Source organism: Gorilla gorilla, chromosome 18, assembly GCF_029281585.2.
Source record: "Gorilla gorilla gorilla isolate KB3781 chromosome 18, NHGRI_mGorGor1-v2.1_pri, whole genome shotgun sequence".
Taxonomy (NCBI): Eukaryota; Metazoa; Chordata; class Mammalia; order Primates; family Hominidae; genus Gorilla; species Gorilla gorilla.
Window position 1 is genome coordinate 37400998 of NC_073242.2, and position 25337 is coordinate 37426334.

General features: G+C 38.3%; 1 protein-coding gene across 2 annotated transcripts in view; it reads left to right on the forward strand.

Annotated features, from left to right (window-relative positions):
• Positions 1-25337, forward strand: part of ZNF267 (zinc finger protein 267) — a 43598-nt gene that overhangs the window by 14869 nt on the left and 3392 nt on the right. The gene's annotated exons all lie outside the window — the stretch shown is intronic.

The window sequence follows — 25337 nt, forward strand, 5'->3', positions numbered from 1 at the left end:
GAGGATTATATGATTTTCATCTTTTTGTTATTGTGGTATATCATTTAAATTGTGTATGTTAAAACATTCTTGCATCTCAGGGATAAATCCTACTTGATAATGATGTCTGATCCTTTTAATGTGTTTTTGAATTTGGTATCTAGTATTTTGTTGATAATTTTTGCTTGTATCTTTATAAGGAATATTGTTTTGTTCCTTTTTTGTAGTGTCCTTATCTGGCTTCAGTATGAGATGTTGGTGGTCTCATAAAATGAGTTTGAAAGTGCTTTTTTCTTTTAGTTTTTTGGAAGAGTTTGAAAAGTGTTGACATTGCTTTTTTAAATGCTTGATACAGTTTACCCATGAAGTCATTTGGTCATGGGATTTTTTTTAAATTGGAAGATTTCTGAGTACTTCTGTCTTCTTTCTCATTATTAGTCTTTTGGGTATTTCTGTTTCTTCACAGTGTGGTGTTCTTTCTAAGAATCAATTTCTTCTAAGTTATCTTTTTTTGTTATGTAATTGTTCATAATAGTTTCTTATTTTTTTTCTTTCTATGATATCAGCTGGAATGACTGCTTTTTCATTAATAACTTTTTGAGTCCTGTCTCTTTTTTTTCCCTTGGATAATCTAGGAAAAGTTTGTTCATTTTGTTTTTTTTTAAAGACTCTTAGTTTTTTGATATTTTTTATTTTTCTAGTCTCTTTCTCTTTTTGCTCTAATTTTTATTATTTCCATAATTATGCCAACATTGGGATTATTTTGTTCTTCTTGATGAAGCTCCTTGAGGATTACAGTTAGATTGTTTATTTGAGATCTTTGTTTTCCTTATTGTAGAACTTTATCATTTTATACTTCTGTCTTAGAACTGCTTTTGTTACATCTCAGAAGTTTTGGTTTCTTGTGTTTCCAATTTCATTTGTATCAAGACAATTTTTTATTTCCCTTTTGATTTCATGGTTGTTCAGAAGCATGTTGTTTAATGTCAACACTGTATTAGTCTAGTCTATAAAGAAAAGAGATTTAACTGGTCTACAGTTCTGCAGTCTGTACAGAAGCATGGCACCAGCATCTGCTTGGCTTCTGGCGAGGGCCTCAGTAAGTTTGCAATCAGGGGAATTGGTAAAGGGAGAACAGGCAGTCACATGGCAAGAGCAGGAGCACCAGACTAAGTTGGGAGGTACTACACACTTTTAAACAACCAGCTCTCATAACATCTCACTATCAAGGACAGCACCAAAGAATTCTTGAGGGATCTGCCCCTATTATTCAAACACCCCATATTAGGTTCCACCTTCAAGATTGGGGATTACTTTTCAACATGAGTTTTGTGGTGGGAGACTAAACATCCACACTGTATCACACACATTTGTGAGCTTTCTAGTTTTCCTCCTGCTGTTGATTTTCTAGTTTTACACCATTATGATCAAAAACTTGATATAATTTTAATCCTAAATTTAAAAAGACTTGTTTTCTATTTTTGGTTTAACATATGATCTATCCTGGAGAATATTCCATGTATTCTTGAGAAGAATGTGTATTCTCATACTGTTTGATAAAATATTGTCTATTTAGTTTATGGTGTTATACAGGTGAACTCTTTTTTTTATTAGTTTTCTCTCTAAATATTCCATGCTTTGTTCTAAATAGGACATTGAAGTTCCCTGTTATTGCATTTCATTTTCTCACCACAGATATGTTAATGTGTGCTTTATATATTTGGGTGCTCCAGTGTTGGGTGCATACATAGTTTTAATTTCTATATCCTCTTAACAAATTAACTTCTTTATCATCATGTAGTGAACTCCTTTCCTCTTGTGACAGATTTTTGCATGGAAGTCTGTTTTGTCTAATATAACCAACAACCACTCCTGATTCTTGGTTGTTGTTTGCATGCACTATGGTTTCTATTCTTTAAGTTTATGTTTGTCCTTAAATCAAAAGTGAGTCTCTTGTAAGCAGCATACTGTTAGTTTAAAAAAATTCATTTAGCCACTCTGTGTTTATTCTAGTCTGTTTTGTTTTCTATAATAGAATACCACAGATTGGCTAATTTATAAACAGAGGAAGTTTATTTGGCTCATGATTCCAGGAGCTTGGAAGGCAAAGAAAATGACATTGTTATCTGGTGAAGGCCTTTTTGCTGCATAGTAACATGGCCAAAGGCCTGAGGGAGAAGAGAGCTCCCTTTTATAACAGACTCACTTTTGTGATAACTAACACACTCCCATAAGGACATTAATTCATGAGGGCAGAGTCCCAATGGCCTAACCACTTCTTAAAGATCCCACCTCTTAATTCCATCACAATGGCTATTAAATTTTATCCTAAATTTTGGAGGTGACATTCAGTCTATACCAGTATCTGTTTATTGGATAATTTAATCTCTTTATATGTAAAGTAATTACTGATACATAAGGATTTACTATTACAGTTTTATTGTTTTCTGTTTTATAGTTTCTTTTTTTCTCATGCTGTCTTCTGTTAATTTTTGGATTTGTTTTTGTTGTTTTTATGTTTTGATGGCTTTTTCCATTTGTGTATCTACTACGGTTTTTTCCTAGAGGTTATCAGGAGACTTAGATAAAATATCTTATATTTGTAAAAGTCTAGTTTAAGATGATAACAATTTAACATCTATCCATAGGAAAAAAAAAACACAGTTTTTCTCCCTTTCACACATTTTATTACTGTATATGTTATACTTTATAACTTTTTATACTGTGTATTCATTAACAAATTATTGTAGGTATACTTATTTTAATGCTTTTATTTTGTAGCTTTTATACTAGAGTTAAAAGTGATTTGTACACTAACGTTATGGTATTAGTGTATTCTGAATTTCACTATGTATTTACCATTTCCAGTGACATTTATACTTTTAATTTTTTGTGTGTTTTTCGTTAGCATTTGATATGGTTTGGCTGTGTCCCCACCCAAATCTCATCTTGAATTGTAGCTTCCACAATTCCCACATGCTGTGGGAGGGACCCAGTGGGAGGTAATTGAATGATGGGGCGGGTCTTTCCTGTGCTATTCTTGTGATAGTGAATAAGTCTCACGAGATCTGATGGTTTTATAAAGGAGAGTTTCCCTGCACAAGCTCTCTTCTCTTGTTTGCTGCCATGTGAGATGTGCCTTTCACCTTCCACCATGATTGTGAGGCCTCCTCAGCCATGTGGAACTGTGAGTCCACTAAACCTCTTTCTTTTGTAAATTGCCCAGTCTTGGCTGTGTCTTTATCAGCAGTTATGAAAACGGAGTAATACAGTAAATTGGTACCAGTAGAGTGAGGTGCTGCTGAAAAGATAGATACCTGAAAATATGGAAGCAACTTTGGAACTGGGTAGCAGGCAGAGATTGGAACAGTTTGGAGGGCTCAGAAGAAGACAGGAAAATGTGGGAAAGTTTGGAACTCCCTAGAGACTTGTTGAATGGTTTTGACCAAAATGCTGATAATGATACGGACAACAAAATCCAGGCTGAGGTGGTCTTGGATGGTGTATTAGTCTGTTCTCACACTGCTGATAAAGACATACCCAAGACTGGGTAATTTACAAAAGAAAGAGGTTTAATGGATTTACAGTTCCACATGGCTGGGGAGGCCTCACAATCACAGTGGAAGGCGAGGAGGAGCAAGTCACGTCTTACATGGATGGCAGCAGGCAAAAAGAGAGGGAGCTTGTGCAGATAAACTCCCCTTTATAAAACCATCAGATCTCCTGAGACTTATTCATTGTCACAAGATTAGCACAGGAAAGACCTGCCCCCATGATTCAGTTACCTCCGACCAGGTCCCTCCCACAACACATGGGAATTCAAGATAAGATTTGGGTGGGGACACAGCCAAACCATATCATTCCGCCCCTGGCCTCTCCCAAATCTCATGTCCTCACATTTCAAAACACAATCATGCCTTCCCAATAGTCCCCCAAAGTCCTAACTAATTTCAGCATTAACTCAAATGTCCACAGTCCAGAGTCTCATCTGAGACAAGGCAAGTCCCTTCTGCCTGTGAGCCTGTAAAATCAAAAGCAAGTTGGTTACTTCCTAGATACATTGGGGGTGCAGGCATTGGGTAGCCATTTCAAATGGGAGAAATTGGCCAAAACAAAGGGGCTATAAGCCCCATGCAAGTCCGAAATCCAGCAGGGCAGTCAAATCTTAAAGCTCCAAGATGATCTCCTTTGACTCCATGTCTCACATCCAGGTCATGCTGATGCAAGAGGTGGGCTCTTACAGCCTTGGGCACCTCTGCCCCTGTGGCTTTCAGGTTATAGCCACCCTCCTGGCCGCTTTCACTGGCTGGCATTGAGTGTCTGCAGCTTTTTCAGGTGTCCAGTGCAAGCTGTCGGTTTATCTACCATTCTGGGGTCTGGAGGACAGTGGCCCTCTTCTCACAGCTCCACTAGGCTGTGCCCAAGTAGGGACTCTGTGTGGGGGCTCCAACTCCACATTTCCCTTCTGCACTGCCCTAGCAGAGGTTCTCCCTGTGGGCCCTGCCCCTGCAGCAAACTTCTGCCTGGGCATCCAGGCATTTCTGTGTATCCTCTGAAATCTAAACGGGAGTTCCCAAACCCCAATCCTTGACTTCTGTACACTCACAGGCTCAACACCACGTGAAAGCTGCCAAGGCTTGGGGCTTGCACCCTCTGAAGTCACAGCCTAAGCTCTGTATTGGCTCCTTTCAGCCACTGCTGGAGCCGCTGGGATGCAGAGCACCAAGTCCCTAGGCTGCAGGCAGCATGGGGACCCTGGGCCTGACCCAGGAAACCACCTTTTCCTCCTACACCTCTGGGCCTGTGATGGGAGGGGCTGCCATGAAGACTTCTGACATGCCCTGGAGACATTTTCCCCATTATCTTGGTGATTAACATTCGGCTCTTCGTTACTTATGGAAATATCTGCAGCTGGCCTGAATTTCTTCTCAGAAAATGGTATTTTCTTTTCTATCGCATTGTTAGGCTGCAGATTTTCTGAACTTTTATGGTTTGCTTCCCTTATAAAACTGAATACCTTTAGCAGCACCCAAGTCACCTAGGTTACAGAGCTGCTTTAAGATTCACAATGAGACTAATGTTAGCAGTCATGCCTTTATGGACACAGATGTGTGTGCCTTCAGGGATGTCTCAGGTTAAGCATAACTGCTCCTGAACTGTGGCTGCATGCAGCTGGAGCCAGGTTACAGTGCCACTTCAGGTCCACATTCAGATAATTGTTGATGGTCCTATATATAGAACCACAGATAGATTTTTTCCCCTGAGAATCTCTGTGTGGGCAGGACTTTTTTTCCAGACCATGGGTGAGAGGTGAAGAAGGTGGGTTTTGCCTGATTCATGTGTCACAGACAGGACCAAATTCTGCATGTATGTCACCTAAGACTTAGGTGGGTATAAGTTGTCCTCTGTTCTTGGCAGATGGTCCTAGTGACAGGACAAAGGCCAAGTGGGTTATAGCTAAGTCTACAGTGGGATGTGGCAAGTTTTGTTCAGTAGCCAGGACCATGATCAGCAAGCCTGCCACTTGGCCAAGGGCAATGTCTAAGGTCGACCAGCAAGGTCACATTTTTCAAGAGTAGTGATTCTCTCTTCATGTCTTCCTTTTGGGCCATGGCTTTATGGACATCTTCTTGCAATTTGGAGTTCATTTCTTCAAATTTGATGCAATCTTTTCTAGATTTGATGAAAATCTTTCAGATCCTCTTCCAGCTCTGTCACATGACTGGAGAGGGCAGCCAGGTGCTCTTTCATTTGGCTGTGCTCCCTTGACTGTTTATGATTTCTTGGACCACACTTACTTTAGCAAGGTCTTCCTCATAGCTTAAAGAACCATCAGAAGATCTCTTTCCATTCATGTTTGATGTATTTTCTTGTTCATGGTTTATGTTAAGCACTCCACCTGTTAGTGTTTTTTTTTTCTGACTATTCTGTTCTTTAAGAATCATTAGCTCTTTGTGTGTGACACCTAATTCTTCTTCTAACAAACTACATCTTTCAAGTGCTGCTCATAATCGCACTCTCACCTTTTCATCCAGAGCTTTGTGCTGTTCAGATAATGACTTCAGTGCTTTCAGCACTTCAGCTTCGCTGGACATGCCTGCTGGAGACTGCACTTGTTTCTTCACCACTGTCATCCTGAGATACTGCTCATGCCTGGAGACAGGGCATTCCAAATGCTCTAATAGTAGCCTGGTGGTGTTCCTTTCTGCTTTCATTTTTCAGCAGTTTCTTCTTTCCTTTCAAGGAGCTGTTCCCTGCATACATTGACTTCTTTAGTAAGTGCCGTGAACTCCTGTGGAGGTGGAGTGTTGAGCTGTCTCTGCAAGGAATCTCTTTCATGACCAACCTCGTGTGATTTCCCCTGGGTTAGTGCCAGCATTTCTGGAATCTCAGTGTGTTAAGAAGACAGCCTCTTTCTTCTAGCATGCAGACCATCAACTGTTCAAAATATGAATCTGCGTCTGGCTGTGAAGGGGAGCCGGACCCATGGCTCCCACTTCCTCCCAGGGGGCCTTCTGCTTCGCTGATGGCCGACATCACCTCTCATATCATCTTGCTTGCCATGGGAGCCGATGAGGAGGCTCTGCAGTGTCTAGCAGGTGGGTGCGAGCTCTGGGTGAGCTCGGGAGCTGACGAAGGCAGCCCGCGGCCAGACATTGGTAGACAAAGTATTTGCTTTTCTACATATGGCTTATTTCACTTAACATGAGATTCTCCAAGTCCATCCATGTTGTTTCAAATGACAGGATTTTATTCTTTTTTAATGGCCGAAAAGTATTTAGTAGTATGTACGTACAGCACATTTTCATTATTTATCTGCTGCTGTACACTTGAATTGGTTTTATATCTTGGCTATTATAAATAGTGCTGCAATAAACATGGGAATGCAGGTATCTTTGTCAAACTCTGATTTCCTTTCTTTGGGGATATATACCCAGTAGTGGAATTGCTGGATCGTATGGTACCTCTATGTTTGATGATTTTTTGAGGAATCTTCATACCATTTTCTATAGTGGCTATACTAATTTATAATTCCACCAACAGTGTTTATGCATTCCTATTCTTCACCTCCTCACCAACACATTTTTGTTAATTATGTTTTGTCTTTTTGATTATACCCATTGAAACTGGAGTGAGGGGGTCCCACTGGGTTTGGATTTGCATTTCCTGTGTGATTAATGATTTTGAGCATTTTTTATGTACCTGTTGGCCATTTGTATTTCTTCTTTTGAGAATGTCTAGTAAGGTCTTCCACACATTTTAAAATTCAGTTATATGTTTGTATTATCTTGAAATCTTAAAGCTTCTTATATGATCTAGATATTAACACCTTTTCATATGTATAGTTTGCAAATATTTTCTCACATTGTTTAGGTTGTCTTTTCACTCAGTATTTTCATTTTGTATTTAAACTCTTTTTAGTAGGATGTAATTATATTTGCTTTTTCTTTTGTTATCTGTGCTTTTCAAGTCTTTATTTTTAAGAAACAGGGTCTCTGTCACCCAGGTTAGAGTGAAGTAGCATGATCATAGCTCACTGCAGGCTTGATTTCCTGGGCTCAAGTGATGCTCCTGTCTCATCCACTTGAGTAGGTTGACTATAGACACGTGCCACCACACCCAGCTAATTTAAAACATTTTTTTTTAGGGACAGGATCTCACTATGTGGCCCAGGATGCCCTCAAACTCCTGACCTCAAATGATTCTCCCACCTTGGCGTCCCAAAGCATTGGGATTACAGGCATGAGCGAGCCACTGCAACTGGCCATGCTTTTGAAGTCTTATTTGAAAAATATTTTCCAAGTCTGTAGTAAAGCATTTGCCCTATGCAAATGCCCTATGCAAACTATGAAATAGTTTGGGCTGATTACATTTCATTCTTTAATCCAGTTTGACTTGATTTTTTTGGTATGTGGTGAGTGGTAGGGGTGTAGTCTCCTTCTTCTGCATATGGATATTCAATTTTTCCTGCATCATTTATTGAGGAAACTGTCTTTTCCCCAAAGTGTGTTCTTGGCACATTTGAAAATCAGTTTGCTTTACATGCATGAATGCATTTTTTGGCTTAGCAGGCATATTGGTCTATATGTCTGTTTGGTGCCAGTACAATACTGTTTAGTTTACTGTAGCTTTGTCGTAAATTTTGACGTAAGGTATTGTATTGTCTCCAGATTTATTCTTTTTGCTCAGGATTGTTTTGGCTATTCAGGGTCCCTTGTGGTTCCATATAAATTTAGAATTTTTTTTTTCTATTTCTGTGAAGAATGCTGGTGACTTTTTGATCAGAGTTGCATTAAATCCATAGATCATTTGGGGTAGTATGGCCATTTTAATTATATCTTTTCAATCTATGAACACAAGATATCTTTTCATTTATTCACATATATTTTATTTTTTTCATCCATGCTTTGTAGTTTTAATGTAGGAATATTTCATCTTCTTAGTTACGTTCATTGCTAGGTATCTTAATTTTAGTACTTAGTAGTAGATGTCTTTTACGTCTAAATTGGAAATGAGGAAGTTAAATGGTTCCTGTTAGAGACAAAAAGATCTTACATTTACAAAACCTGAACACAACACCAAACACCAAAAAAAAAAAAAACAAACAAAAAAAAACCCAGAAACAACAAAACTGTTAGGAGTAATAAATTCATTAAAGTTGCAGGATATAAAATTTCATAATTCCATTCACAATAGCTACAAAAAGAAAGTCAGTTCATTTAAAGTTCATGTTTGTATATGGTACAAAGTGAGGTCCAACTTTATTCTTTCCCATGCAAATTTCTAGTATTTCTAACATTCTTTGGCGAGGAGACTGTTCTTTCCTCATTGTGTGTTCTTAGAACCCTTGTTGAAGATAAATTTACTATATACATGAGGATTTATGGGCTCTCTAATATTTACATCATCTATAATACTTGTCTGTCTTTGAGTACCACACTGTTTTGATTACTATAGCTTTGTAATATGTTTTAAAATCAGAAAGTAGATGTCTCCTTTTTTTCCCCCCAAGATTGTTTGGCTATTTCTGATTTCTTGAAATTCCATAGATATTTTAGAATATTTTAATACTTCTGCAAAGAGATCTATTGGTATTTTGATAGAGAGTACATTGAATCTGTAAATCACCTTGGATAGTATTGACATCTTAAGAATATTGAGTCTTCAAACTCTTAAACAAGTTTGTGTGTTTGAGACTGTTTAATTTCTACATATTTGTAGACCTGCCAGTTTTCTTTTCATTTTTAACTTAAAGCTATTCTGTTGTAGTCAAAAATAATACTTTGTGTGATTTCCATCTGTTTAAATTTGTTAAGACATTTTATGGCTTAAAAAGTTGTCTATCTGGAATAATGTACCATATGTGATTAAAGACATTGTGTATTTTGCTGTTGTTGGGTGAAAAGTTATGTATATATGTTAAGTCTAATTGTCTTTAGTGTTCAAGTCTTCTGTTTCCTTATTGATCTTCTTTCTGTTTTTGGTTTTGTTCATTTTTGCATTACTGAAAGTGGAGTATGGAAGTCTTCTACTATTATTGTGCTGCTAGCTACTTGCTTCAATTCTGTGAAAGGTCACAGTGTATATATGGGAGCTATGACATTAGGTGCATATATGCTAATGCTTGTTATAGCTTTCTGGTCAGTGGACACTATTATTATTATTATATAATGCCCTTTCTTGTATTTTGTGACAGTTTTTGATGTAATGTATATTTTGTCTGATAGTATTTTACTTTGCATTTAATTTCTTTCTTCCATGCTTTCATGTTCAGCCCATGTGTGTTTTTGTATCTAAAGTGGGTCTTTTATTGAAAGCATAGAGTCGGATCTTGTTTATTGAATTTCAGCCAAATTTTGTCTTGTGAATGATTTAATTTTTTTATATACAAAGTAATTACTGAAAGGGAATGACATTGCTTTTTGTTTTTTATTTTAGATCTTGTAGCTTTTTTGTTTCTGTTTTCCTCTTGCTGTCTTCCTTGGTGTTTTATTGATTTTTTTTTTATAGTGGCATATTTTGATTCCTTTCTCATTTCATTTTGTGTATCTACTATAGGTATTTTTGTGGTTACCATAGATATTACACAAAACATCTTAAAATTATTAACAATTTGTATTAACCTGATAACTTTAGTAGCATACAAAAATCCTGCCTCTCTATGTCCCCTTATTGTATTTTATTGAGGTCACATATTATATGCTTTTTATTGTGAATCCATTAACACAGATTTACGGTTATTTTTAAGTGTTGTCTTTTCACACACATAGGCTCAAAATAAAGGGATGGTGGAAGATCTACCAAGCAAATGGAAAGCAAAAAAAGCAGGGGTTGCAGTCCTGGTCTCTGATAAAACAGACTTTAAACCAACAAAGGTCAAAAGAGACAAGGCCATTACATAATGGTAAAGGGATCAATTCCGCAAGAAGAGCTAACTATCCTAAATATATATGCACCCAATACAGGAGCACTCAGATTCATAAAGCAAGTTCTTAGAGACCTACAAAGAGACTTAGACTCCCACACAATAATAATGGGAGACTTTAACACCCCACTGTCAATATTAGATCAAGGAGACAGAAAATTAACAAGGATATCTAGGACTTGAAGTCAGCTCTGGACCAAGCAGACCTAATAGACATCTACAGAACTCTCCAACCCAAGTCAACAGAATATACATTCTTCTTAGCACCACATTGCACTTATTCTAAAATTGACCACATAATTGGAAGTAAAACACTCTTCAGCAAATGTAAAAGAACAGAAATCACAACAAACTGTCTCTCAGACCACAGTGCAATCAAATTAGAACTCAGGGTTAAGACTCTCACTCAAAACTGCACAGCTACATGGAAACTGAACAACCTGCTCCTGAATGACTACTGGGTAAATAACCAAATGAAGGCAGAAATAAAGATGTTCTTTGAAACCAATGAGAACAAAGACACAACATACCAGAATCTCTGGGACAATTTAAAGCAGTGTGTAGGTGGAAATTTATAGCACTAGATGCCCACAAGAGAAAGCCGGAGAGATCTAAAAGCGACACCCTAACATCACGATTAAAAGAACTAGAGAAGCAAGAGGAAAAAAATCTTAAAATTACATAGTGAAAGGAAGATGTGAGAGATGTGCCTAACTGTGGTGTTTAGGAACAGGAAGTCTACATACCTGTATGTATTTCAAAGTTAACAGGCTCTCTAATGCCTAGTTATTGGTTATACAGATTGCATAATGCCACTCAGTATTTTTATTTAAAATACTTTATAAGCATATTATAAATGATATACTCATTTGAGTGTATTTTCTAATAATCTAGATTGTAATATAAAACAAAAATGAATCAAAAAGTAAATTGCAATTAGGACTTCTTAATTACCTTTTTAGAAATTAATCTAGCTGCCAATTGCATTTTAATTGAACCCTTGGTGTCATCCATATATATATACACACACACACACATACACACACACAATGTGTTTATTTATATATATATATAAACCGTGTGTGTGTAGTGTATTCATTTCCACAAGATACTGAAAATTTTGTGTCGTCTTTGTATCCTATATTTCCATGTAATTATTAATAATACAGAATTGTATCAGGTAAATTAAAAAAAAGAGAGCCATACAGTCACACACACGAGAAAGTGTTTGTCTTTTCAAATGTATAGCAGAATTAAAAGTATTCTATATACTATTATTACAATAATACCGAATACTTTATTTGTGTACATTATTACCTTAACCAGAAAACTTTATACTGTTACATGATTTTGTGTTCCTCCCTACCATCATGTTATTTTTCAATATAAAGAACTGACTCCTTTAGCATTTCTTGTATGACAGGTCTAATGGATATAAATTCATTTAGCTTTTATTAAGAATTCTTTATTTCTTTATTTTTTTTCCTGAAACGGAGTCTCGCTCTGCTGCCCAGGCTGGAGTGCGGTGGCGAGATCTTGGCTCACTGCAAGCTCCGCGTCCTGGGTTCACCCCATTCTCCTGCCTCAGCCTCCTGAGTAGCTGGGACTACAGGTGCCTGCCACCATGCCCAGCTATTTTTTTGTATTTTTAGTAGAGATGGGGTTTCACTGCATTAGCTAGGATGGTCTCGATCTCCTGACCTCGTGATCCGCCCGTCTTGGCCTCCCAAAGTGCTGGGATTACAAGCATGAGTCACTGTGCCCGGCCCCAAGAATTCTTTATTTCTTTTTTTTTTATTTTTTACTTATTTTTATTTTTTATTTATTTTATTATTATTATACTTTAAGTTTTAGGGTACATGTGCACAACGTGCAGATTTGTTACATTTGTATACATGTGCCATGTTGGTGTGCTGCACCCATTAACTCGTCATTTAGCATTAGATATATCTCCTAATGCTATCCCTCTCCTCTCCCCCCACTCCACAACGGGCCCCAGTGTGTGATGTTCCCCTTCCTGTGTCCATGTGTTCTCTTTGTTCAATTCCCACCTATGAGTGAGAACATGCGGTGTTTGGTTTTTTGTCCTTGCGATAGTTTGCTGAGAATGATGGTTTCCAGCTTCATCCATGTCCCTACAAAGGACATGAACTCATCATTTTTTATGGCTGCATAGTATTCCATGGTGTATATGTGCCACATTTTCTTAATCCAGTCTATCATTTTTGGACATTTGGCTTGGTTCCAAGTCTTTGCTATTGTGAATAGTGCCGCAGTAAACATACATGTGCATGTGTCTTTAGAGCAGCATGATTTATAATCCTTTGGGTATATACCCAGTAATGGGATGGCTGGGTCAAATGGTATTTCTAGTTCTAGATCCCTGAGGAATCGCCACACTGACTTCCACAATGGTTGAACTAGTTTACAGTCCCACCAACAGTGTAAAAGTGTTCCTATTTCTCCACATCCTCTCCAGCACTTGTTTCCTGACTTTTTAATGATCACCATTCTAACTGGTGTGAGATGGTATCTCATTGTGGTTTTGATTTGCATTTCTCTGATGGCCAGTGATGATGAGCATTTTTTCATGTGTCTTTTGGCTGCATAAATGTCTTCTTTTGAGAAGTGTCTGTTCATATCCTTCACCCACTTGTTGATGGGGTTGTTTTCTTGTAAATTTGTTTGAGTTCATTGTAGATTCTGGATATTAGCCCTTTGTCAGATGAGTAGGTTGCAAAAATTTTCTCCCATTCAGTAGGTTGCCTGTTCACTCTGATGGTGGTTTCCTTTGCTGTGCAGAAGCTCTTTCATTTAATTAGATCCCATTTGTCAATTTTGGCTTTTGTTGCCATTGCTTTTGGTGTTTTAGACATGAAGTCCTTGCCCATGTCTATGTCCTGAATGGTATTACCTAGGTTTTCTTCTAGGGTTCTTAGGTTTTAGGTCTAATATGTAAGTCTTTAATCCATCTTGAATTAATTTTTGTATAAGGTGTAAGGAAGGGATCCATTTTCAGCTTTCTACATATGGCTAGCCAGTTTTCCCAGCACCATTTATTAAATAGGGAATCCTTTCCCCATTGCTTGTTTTTGTCAGGTTTGTCAAAGATCGGATGGTTGTAGATATGCGGCATTATTTCTGAGGGCTCTGTTCTGTTCCACTGGTCTATATCTCTGTTTTTGTACCAGTACCGTGCTGTTTTGGTTACTGTAGCCTGGTAGTATAGTTTGAAGTCAGGTAGCGTGATGCCTCCAGCTTTGTTCTTTTGGCTTAGGATTGTCTTGGCGATGCAGGCTCTTTTTTGGTTCCATATGAACTTTAAAGTAGTTTTTTCCAATTCTGTGAGAAAGTCATTGGTAGCTTGATGGGGATGGCATTGAATCTGTAAATTACCTTGGGCAGTATGGCCATTTTCACAACATTGATTCTTCCTACCCATGAGCATGGAATGTTCTTCCGTTTCTTTGTATCCTCTTTTATTTCATTGAACAGTGGTTTGTAGTTCTCCTTGAAGAGGTCCTTCACATCCCTTGTAAGTTGGATTCCTAGGTATTTTATTCTCTTTGAAGCAATTGTGAATGGGAGTTCACTCATGATTTGGCTCTCTGTTTGTCTGTTATTGGTGTATAAGAATGCTTGTGATTTTTGCACATTGATTTTGTATCCTGAGACTGCTGAAGTTGCTTATCAGCTTAAGGAGATTTTGGGCTGAGACGATGGGGTTTTCTAGATATACAGTCATGTCATCTGCAAACAGGGATAACTTGACTTCCTCTTTTCCTAATTGAATGCCCTTTCTTTCCTTCTCCTGCCTGATTGCCCTGGCCAGAACTTCCAACACTATGTTGAATAGGAGTGGTGAGAGAGGGCATCCGTGTCATGTGCCAGTTTTCAAAGGGAATGCTTCCAGTTGTCCATTCAGTGTGATATTGGCTGTGGGTTTATCATAGATAGCTCTTATCTATGACGTCCTGTGAATACCTAATTTATTGAGTTTTTAGCATGAAGGGTTGTTGAATTTTGTCAAAGGCCTTTTCTGCATCTATTGAGATAATCATGTGGTTTTTGTCTTTGGTTCTGTTTATATGCTGGATTATGTTTATTGATTTTCGTATTTTGAACCAGCCTTGCATCCCAGGGATGAAGTCCACTTGATCATGGTGGATGAGGTTTTTGATGTGTTGCTGGATTCGTTTTACCAGTATTTTATTGAGGATTTTTGCATCAATGTTCATCAAGGATATTGGTCTAAAATTCTCTTTTTTTGTTGTGTGTCTGCCAGGCTTTGGTCTCGGGATGATGCTGGCCTCATAAAATGAGTTAGGGAGGGATTCCCTCTTTTTCTATTGATTGGAATTGTTTCAGAAGGAATGGTACCAGCTCCTCCTTGTACCTCTGGTAGAATTCGGCTGTGAATCCATCTGGTCCTGGACTTTTTTTGGTTGGTAAGCTATTAATTATTGCCTCAATTTCAGAACCTGTTATTGGTCTGTTTAGAGACTCAACTTCTTCCTGGTTTAGTCTTGGGAGAGTGTATGTGTTGAGGAACTTATCCATTTCTTCTAGATTTTCTAGTTTATTTGCGTAGAGGTGTTTATAGTATTCTCTGATGGTAGTTTGTATTTCTGGGGGATCGGTGGTGATATCCCCTTTGTCATTTTTTTATTGCGTCTATTTGATTCTTCTCTCTTTTCTTCTTTATTAGTCTTGCTAGGGGTCTATGAATTTTGTTGATCTTTTCAAAAAACCAGCTCCTGGATTCATTGATTTTTTGAAGGGTTTTTTGTTTCTCTGTTTCCTTCAGTTCTGCTCTGATCTTAGTTATTTCTTGCCTTCTGCTAGCTTTTGAATGTGTTTGCTCTTGCTTCTCTAGTTCTTTTAATTGTGATGTTAGGGTGTCAATTTTAGATCTTTCCTGCTTTCTCTTGTGGGCATTTAGTGCTATAAATTTCCCTCTGCACACTGCTTTGAATGTGTCCCAGAGATTCTGGTATGTTGTGTCTTTGTTCTTGTTGGTTTCAAAGAACATCTTTATTTATGTCTTCATTTCGTTATGTATCCAGTAGTCATTCAGGAGCAGGTTGTTCAGTTTCCATGTAGTTGAGCAGTTTTGAGTGAGTTTCTTAATCCTGAGTTCTAGTTGGATTGCACTGTGGTCTGAGAAACAGTTTGTTATCATTTCTGTTCTTTTACATTTGCTGAGGAGTGCTTTACTTCCAACTATGTGGTCAATTTTGGAATAGGTGTGGTGTAGTGCTGAAAAGAATGTATATTCTGTTGATTTGGGGTGGAGAGTTCTGTAGATGTCTATTAGGTCTGCTTGGTGCAGAGCTGAGTTCAATTCCTGGATATCCTTGTTAACTTTCTGTCCTGTTGATCTGTCTAATGTTGACAGTGGGGTGTTAAATCTCCCATTATTATTGTGTGGGAGTCTAAGTCTCTTTGTAGGACACTACGGACTTGCTTTATGAATCTGGGTGCTCCTGTATGGGGTACATGTATATTTAGGATAGTTAGCTCTTCGTGTTGAATTGATCCCTTTACCATTATGTAATGGCCTTCTTTGTCTCTTTTGATCTTTGTTGGTTTAAAGTCTGTTTTATCAGGGACTAGGATTGCCACCCTGCCTTTTTTTGTTTTCCATTTGCTTGGTAGATCTTCCTCCATCCCTTTATTTTGAGCCTATATGTGTCTCTGCACATGAGATGGGTTTCCTGAATACAGCACACTGATGGGTCTTGACTCTTTATCCAATTTGCCAGTCTGTGCCTTTTAATTGGAGCATTTAGCCCGTTTACATTTAAGGTTAATATTGTTATGTGTGAATTTGATCCTGTCATTATGATGTTAGCTGGTTATTTTGCTCATTAGTTGATGTAGTTTCTTCCTAGCCTTGATGGTCTTTACAATTTGGCATGTTTTTGCAGTGGCTGGTACCGGTTGTTCCTTTCCATGTTTAGTGCTTCCTTCAGGAGCTCTTGTAGGGCAGGCCTGGTGGTGACAAAATCTCTCAGCATTTGCTTGTCTGTAAAGGATTTTATTTCTCCTTCACTTATGAAGCTTAGTTTGGCTGGATATGAAATTCTGGGTTGAAAATTCTTTTCTTTAAGAATGTTGAATATTGGCCCCCACTCTCTTCTGGCTTGTAGAGTTTCTGCCAAGAGATCAGCTGTTAGTCTGATGGGCTTCCCTTTGTGGGTAACCTGACCTTTCTCTCTGGCTGCCCTTAACATTTTTTCCTTCATTTCAACTTTGGTGAATCTGACAATTATGTGTCTTGGAGTTGCTCTTCTGGAGGAGTATCTTTGTGGCATTCTCTGTATTTCCTGAATTTGAATGTTGGCCTGCCTTGCTAGATTGGGGAAGTTCTCCTGGATAATATCCTGCAGAGTGTTTTCCAACTTGGTTCCATTCTCCTCGTCACTTTCAGGTACACCAATGAGACGTAGATTTGGTCTTTTCACATAATCCCATATTTCTTGGAGGCTTTGTTCGTTTCTTTTTATTCTTTTTTCTCTAAACTTCTCTTTTCGCTTCATTTCATTCATTTCGTCTTCCATCATTGGTACCCTTTCTTCCAGTTGATCGAATCGGCTACTGAGGCTTGTGCATTCGTCACGTAGTTTGCGTGCCTTGGTTTTCTGCTCCATCAGGTCCTTTAAGGACTTCTCTGCATTGGTTATTCTAGTTAGCCATTCGTCTAATTTTTTTTTCAAGGTTTTTAACTTCTTTGCCATGGGTTCGAACTTCCTCATTTAGCTCAGAGTAGTTTGATCGTCTGACGCCTTCTTCTCTCAACTCGTCAAAGTCATTCTCCGTCCAGCTTTGTTCCATTGATTTTGAGGAGCTGCGTTCCTTTGGAGGAGGAGAGGCACTCTGATTTTTAGAGTTTCCAGTGTTTCTGCTGTTTTTTTCCCCATCTTTGTGGTTTTATGTACTTTTGGTCTTTGATGATGGTGATGTACAGATGGGTTTTTGGTGTGGTTGTCCTTTCCGTTTGTTAGTTTTCCTTCTAACAGTCAGGACCCTCAGCTGCAGGTCTGTTTGAGTTTGCTGGAGGTCCACTCCAGACCCTGTATGCCTGAGTATCAGCAGTGGTGGCTGCTGAACAGCGGATATTGGTGAACCGCAAATGCTGCTGCCTGATCATTCCTCTGGAAGTTTTGTCTCAGAGGAGTACCCGGCCGTGTAAGGTGTCAGTCAGCTCCTACTGGGGGGTGCCTCCCAGATAGGCTAGTCAGGGACCCACTTGAGGAGGCAGTCTGCCCATTCTCAGATCTCAAGCTGTGTGCTGGGAGAACCACTACTCTCTTCAAAGCTGTCGGACAGGGACATTTAAGTCTGCAGATGTTACTGCTGCCTTTTGTTTGTCTGTGTCCTGCCCCCAGAGGTGGAGCCTACAGAGGCAGGCAGGCCTCCTTGAGCTGTGGTGGGCTCCACCCAGTTGGAGCTTCCCGACCGCTTTGTTTACCTACTCAAGCCTGGGCAATGGTGGGCACCCCTCCCCCAGCCTGGCTGCCACCTTGCAGTTTGATCTCAGACTGCTGTGCTAGCAATCAGTGAGACTCCGTGGGCATAGGAACCTCCGAGCCATGTGCGGGATATAATCTCCTGGTGTGCCGTTTGTTAAGCCTATTGGAAAAGCGCTGTATTAGGGTGGGAGTGACCCGATTTTCCAGGTGCCGTCTGTCACCCCTTTCTTTGACTAGGAGAGGGAATTCCCTGACCCATTGCACTTCCCAGGTGAAGCAATGCCTCACCCTGCTTCGGCTCACGCACGGTGGGCTGCACCCACTGTCCTGTATCCACTGTCTGGCACTCCCCAGTGAGATGAAGCCAGTGCCTCAGTTGGAAATGCAGAAATCACCCGTCTTCTGCGTGGCTCAGGCTGGGAGCTGTAGACTGGAGCTGTTCCTATTCGGCCATCTTGGCTCCTCCCCCCAAAGTTCTTTTTTTCTAATTCATTTTTAAAGTATAGTTTGGGCAGATGTAGTGTTCATAGTAGGTAGTTGTCATTTTTTCATCACTTTCAATATATCATCCTGCCATCTTCTGGCTTGAGAGATGTTTTGCTGAGACATCTGTTGATCATTTTATAAGAGTGGCCTTGTACGTGCCAAGTCATCTTTTTCTTTCTGACTTCAAGATTCTCTTTGTCACTTTTGAATTTCTGATTATAATGTCTCATGTGAGTCTCTTTGTGTTGCTGCTAGAGTTGGTTGAACTTTAAATTTTAGGCCATTTTCTCCATCAAATTTGGAAAATTCTTAGTCATTATTACTTCAAATAAATTTTCTGCTCTTTTTCAGTTTAGAATTCTCATGAGTATGTTGGCCTACTTGATAGTATCCCATAGGTTTACTAGGCTCTTTTTTCCTTCATTTTTAAATCCTGTTTGCCTTCCTGACTTTAAAATTTCAAATGACCTGTTATCAAGTGTGCTGGAGATTTTTTACCTGCTACATCAGGTCTGCTGTAGACCTCGTCTAGTGAATCTTTAAATTTAGTTTTTATTTTTTACCTCCACACTTTGTGTTTTTATAGGTGTAATCTCTGTTCATTTTCATCATCCATTTTCTCTTTTAGTTTAGTTGTGTTCTCCTTTAGTTGTTTGAACATTTTTAATATAAATATTTTAGCTAGTTATGTGGCTCATGCCTGTTATCCCAGCTACTTTGGAGGTTGAAGTTGGAGGATCATTTGAGGCCAGGAGTTTGAGACCTGCCTGAGCAATATATTGAGACCCTGTGTCTATAAAAAATAATAAATATGGCTGGGCGCAGTGGCTCATGCCTATAATCCCAGCAATTTGGGAGGCCAAGGCGGGCGGATCACGAGGTCAGGAGATCGAGACCGTCCTGGCTAACATGATGAAACCCCGTCTCTACTAAAAATAGAAAAAAAAAAATTAGCTGGGTGTGGTGTCGGGCGCCTGTAGTCCCAGCTACTCAGGAGGCTGAGGCAGGAGAATGGCCTGAACCCGGGAGGCGGAACTTGCAGTGAACCAAGATAGCGCCACTGCACTGCAGCCTGGGCGACAACGCAAGACTCTGTCTCAAAAAAAAAAAAAAAAAACTAATAATAAATACACTAGGTGTGATGGTGCATGCCTGTAGTTTTAGGTACTGAGGAAGCTGAGGCAGGAGAATCAGTTAACTTCAGAAATTTATGCCTGCAGTGAGCGGTGATTGTGCCACTGCTCCCTAATTTGGGTTTTTTTTGAGAAATGTCCCTTCAAATCTTGTGCCCATTTTTGATTGGATTATTAGATTGTTTCTTAAAGAGTTGTTTGAGCTCCTTACATATTCTGATTATTGATCCTTTGTCAGATGGGTAGTTTGTGAATATTTTCTCCCATTCTGTGGGTTGTTTCTTCACTTTATTGAGTATTTCCTTTGTTGTCCAGGTGCTTTTTAACTTGACATGATCCCATGTGTCCATTTTTGCTTTGTTTCCCTGTGCTTTAATACATTACTTAAGAAATTTTTACACCAACCATTGTCCTGGAGAGTTTCCCCAATGTTTTCTTGTAGTAGTTTCATAGTTTGAAATCTTTAAGTCCTTAATCCATTCTGATTTGATTTTTGTATATGGTGAGAGATAGGGGTCTAGTTTCTGTTTTTAATGAATAGCTTGTCTTCATATATATGGATATCCAGTTTTTTTTTTAGCACTGGTTATTGAAAAAAACTGTCCCTTCTCTAGTGTATGTTCTTAACATCTTTGTTAAAAACGAGTCCACTCAAGGTGTCTGGAGTTGTTTTTGGGTTCTCTATTCTGTTGCATTGGTCTGTGTGTCTGTTTTTATGCCAGTACCATGCCATTTTGATTACTACAGCTCTTTAGTGTAATGTGAAATCAGATAATGTGACTCCTTAAGTTTTGTTCTTTTAGCTTAGGATAGCTTTGCTATTCTGAGTCTTTTGTGGTTCCATATATATTTTAGATTGTTTTTTCTAATTCTGTGAAGAATGTCATTAGTATTTTGATAGGGATTGCATTGAATCTGTAGATTGTTTTGAGTAGTATGGATATTTTAACAATATTGATTCTTCCAATCCATTGACATGGGATATTTTTCATGTGTGTGTGTGTGTGTGTTTGTGTGTGTCCTCTTCTATTTTTTTTTTTTTTTTTTTAACGTGTCTCCCTCTTGTCGCCCAGGCTGGAGTGCAGTAGCGCTATCTCGGCTCGGCTCACTGCAACCTCCGCCTCCCAGGTTCAAGTGATTCTCCTGCCGCAGCCTCCCAAGTAGCTGGGACTCCAGGCATGCGCCACTGTGCCTGGCTAATTTTTTGTATTTTTAGTAGAGACGGAGTTTCACCATGTTGGCTATGCTGGTCTCAAACTCCTGACCTCAAGTGATCTGCCCACCTCGGCCTCCTAGGGTGCTGGGATTACAGGTGTGAGCCACTGCACCCAGCCATGCTCTTCAATGTCTTTCATTCATGTTTTATAGTTTTCATTGTACAGATCTTTCACTTCTTTGGTTAAGTTAATGTCTAGGTATTTAATTTTATTTGTGGCTACTGTAAATGGAATTACTTTCTAATCTCTTTTTTTAGATTCTCTGTTGGCATATAGAAATGCTACTGATGTTTGTATGTTCATTTTATATCCTGCAACTTTATCAGTTCTTATTGTTTTTTGGTGGAGTCTTTAGATTTTTCTAAATATAAGACTGTACCATCTGCAAACAAGAATAATTTGACGACTTCCTTTCCAATTTGGATGCCATTTAGTTTTTTCTCGTTTTACTGCTGCTGTAGCTAGCACTTCCAGTACTATGTTGAATAACAGTGGTGAAAGTGGACATCCTTGTTATGTTCCAGATCTTAGAGAAAAGACTTTCAGATTTTTTTCCTCCATTCAGGATGATACTAGCTGTGGATCTGTCATATATGGTTTTTATTATTTTGAGGTATGTTCTTTCTATACCCAGCTGTTTGAGGGTTTTTATTATCAAAGGATGTTGAATTTTATTAAATCCTTTTTTCAGCAGCAGTTGAAATGATCATATGATTTTGTCCTTCATTCTGTTGATGTATCATATTGATTGATTGCATATGATGAACCATTCTTGCATCCCTGGGATAAATCCCACTTTGTCATAATGAACAGTCTTTTAATGTGTTGTTGACTTCTGTTTGCTAACACTTTGTTATTTTTACATAAATATTTATTATAGATATTGGCATACAGTTTTCATCTTTTGATGTATCTTTTTCTGATTTGGGTATTATGGTAATACTGGCCTCAAAGTTGGGAAGTATTCCTTCCACCTGTGTTTTGGAAGTTTTTGAGTAGGGCTGGTATTAGATCTTTAAATGTTTGGTAGAATTTAGCGGTGAAGCCATCAGGTCCTGGGCTTTTCTTTACTGGGAGACTTTTTATTATGGCTTTGAACTTGTTACTTCTTATTGGTCTGTTCATGTTTTGGATTTCTTCCTTGTTTAATCTTGGTAAGCTGTATATATCTGGGAAGTTACCCATTTTTGTTAGATTTTCCAATTAGTTGGCATACAGTTGTTAATAATAGCCACTAATAATCTTTTGAATTTCTGCAGTATCGGTTATAATGTCTCCTTTTTCATCTCTGATTTTATGTGGGTCTTCTTTTTTTCTTAGTCAAGCTAAAGGTTTGTAAATTTTATTTATCTGCTTAAAAAGTCAACTTTTCATTTCATTGATTTTTTTTGTATTTTCTATTTGAATTTTATTTCTGCTGTGTTTATTATAATTTTTGTTTTGTTTTGCTGTTTTTTCTTTAAGATGCAACATTAGGTTATATGATTTTTTTTCTTTTTTGATGTAAGCACATATATCTATACAGTTCTCACTCAGTACTGCTTTTGCTGTATCCCATAGGTTTTGGTATGTGTTTTTTCATTATTTGTTTGAAGAAATTTTTCAATTTCGTTCTTCATTTCTTTACTGATCCAATTTTCATTGAGCAGCGTATTGTTTAATTTACATTTGTTTGTATAGTTTCCAAAATTCTTGTTACTGATTTCTAGTTATATTCCATTGTGGGCAGATATGTTTGATATTATTTCACTTTTCTGAATGTTTTAAGACTTGTTTTGTAACCTAAAACGTTGTGTATCTGAAAATTATCTATGTGCTGAGAAGAATGTGTGTTCTGTAGCCATTAGATAAAATGTTCTGCAAATATTTATTGGTATATTTGGTTTATAGCACAGATTAAGTCTGATGTTTCTTTCATGATTTTCTATCTGTAAGATCTGTACAATGCTGAAAGTGGTGTGTTGAAGTCTCAATTATTATTGTATTGGGGCCTCTCTCTTTAGCTCTAATACTCTATGTCTCAGTGCTTTAGTGTAGGGTGCATGGATATTTAAAATTGTTATATTCTCTGACTGAATTGATCCCTTTATCATAAAATGACATTTGTTCTGTCTTCACAGTTTTTATCTTGAAATATATTTTATCTGATATAAGTATAGCTACTTTGGTTCTTTTTTTTTGTTTTCATTGGCATGGAACATTTTTCCATTCTTCTATTTTTCAGTCTATGTGTATCTTTATAGGTGAAGTGTATTTCTTGTGGGCAGCAGATAATTGGGTCTTCCTTTTTCTTTTTTTCACCCATTCTATGTCATCTAATTGGAGTGTTTAGTGCATTTCCATTCAGCGTTATTATTGATAAGTATGTGTTCACTCCTGCCATTTTGTTATTTGTTTTTGCATCTTCTCTTTCTTTTGTCCTTCCTTCCTGTCTTCATTTTAGTGAACATGATTTTTCTTCGTGGTATGATTTAATTTCTTGCTTTTTGGTTTCTGTGTCTGTTGTATGTTTTTTTATTTGAGGTTACCATGAAACTTACAAATACTATCTTATAACCTATTGTTTTAACTGCTGACAACTTCACACTGATTGCCTAAGTGAACAAATAAGCAATAAGAAAACTAGTAAAAACTCTACCTTTAACTTTGCTTCCCCATTTTTCAACTTTTTGTTGGTTCTCTTTATGTCTTATTGTACTGTCTTTGTCTTGAAACGTTGTAGTTGTATTGAGTCATCATTGAGTATTTCTACTTGAGTATTTTACACACCACAATTACCATATTTATATACTCAGTTTTTCTCTGTGCTATTACCAATGAGTTCTGTACCTTCAGATGACTTCTTATTGTTCATTAACATTCTTTTCTTACAGATGGAAGAGAATGCCCCTTAGTATTACTTGTAGGACAGGTCTGGTTTTAATGAAATCTCTCAGTGTTTGTCTGGGAAGGTCATTTTTTTCTCCTTCATGGCTATGGAATATTTTCACGGGATACACTACTCTAGTGTAAAAGCTTTGCTACTTCAGCACTTTAAATATGTCATGCTGTTCTCTCCTGGCCTGTAAGATTTCCACTGAAAATCTGCTGCCAGACATACTGGAGTTTCATTGTATGCTGTTTCTTTTTTCTTGCTGCTTTTAGGATCCTTTATTCTTAATTTTTGGGAGTTTGGTTATTAAATGTCTTGAGGTAGTCGTCTTTGCGTTCAATCTGCTTTGTGTTCTGTAACTTGGTTGTACTTGGATATTGATATCTTTATAGATTTGGGAAGTTCTCTGATCGTATTCTTGAAACTTTCTACCCCTTTCTCTTTCTCTCTTTAAGGCTAACAACTCTTAGATTTGCCCTTTTCAGGGTGTTTTCTAAATCTTGTAGGCATACTTCATTCTTTTTTGTCTTCTCTACATATTTTAAAATTGCCTGTGTTCAAGCTCAATAATTTTTTCTTTTGCCTGATCAGTTTTGCTATTAAGAGACTGATGCATTCTTCAGTATGCCAATTGCTTTTTTAACTTCAATTTCTGCTTGATTCCTTTTAATTATTTCAACCTCTTTGTTTGATTTATCTGATAGAATCTGAATTCCTTCTCTATTTTATCTTGAATTTGCTTCCTCAACACAACTATGTTGAATCATCTGTCTGAAAAGTTACTTATTTTGTTTCTCCAGGATTGGCCTCTTGTGCCTTATTCAGTTTGTTAGGTGAGGCCATATTTTACTGGATGGTCTTAATGTGTAGATGTTCATCTGTGTCTTGGCATTGAAGAGTTAGGCATTTATTGTAGCCTTCGCAGTCTGGGCTTTGTGTCCACCCTTGTTGGGAAGGCTTTCCAGAATTTGAAAGGTACTTGGATCTCAAACTCAATAACGTTCTTGCAGACTCATAGAGGTACCATGTGGTTGGTCTTGGTTAAAATCGATGAATTATCTGGATTACCAAGCAGAGACTCTTGTTCTCTTCCCTTAGTTTCTTCCAGATGAATGGAATTTCTTTCTCTATGCTGAGCTACCTGGAGCTGGGGTGGGATGACACAAGCTTCCCTGTTGCCCCCACCACTGGGACTGTGCTAATTTAGACCTGAAGTGAGCACAGCACTGGATGTCACCCAAGGCCCAGTGTAATTACTGCCTGGCTACCACCTAAGTTTACTCAAGACCTTAGGCCTCTACAATCAGCAGGTGGTAACCAGCCAGGTTTGTGTCTCCTCAGGGCAGTGAGTTCCCTTTGGCCCCAGGTAGGTCCAGAGATATTGTGTGGGAGCCAGGTATTGAAGTCAGAAGCCTTATTTATCTCGTGTTCTATTCTACTGCAGCTAAGCTGGCATTCAAATTATAAGACAACATCCTTACCACTCCTCCCTCCCCTTTCTGCAGGCAGAGGAGCCTCACAATGTGTCTGCCACTACCACCAGCCCACAGGGGTTTCCACTGGGCTATCACTGATGTTCACTCAACACCCAAGCACTCTTCAGTCAGCTTATGATGACTGCTTCCACAACTGGGACTTACTCTTTGGTGCAGGGCAGGTCCAGAAATGCTGACTCAGGGACCCTAAGAGTCTGCTTGGTGCTCTACCTCACTGTGGCCAAGCTGGTACCTCAGGTGCAAGACAGAATCC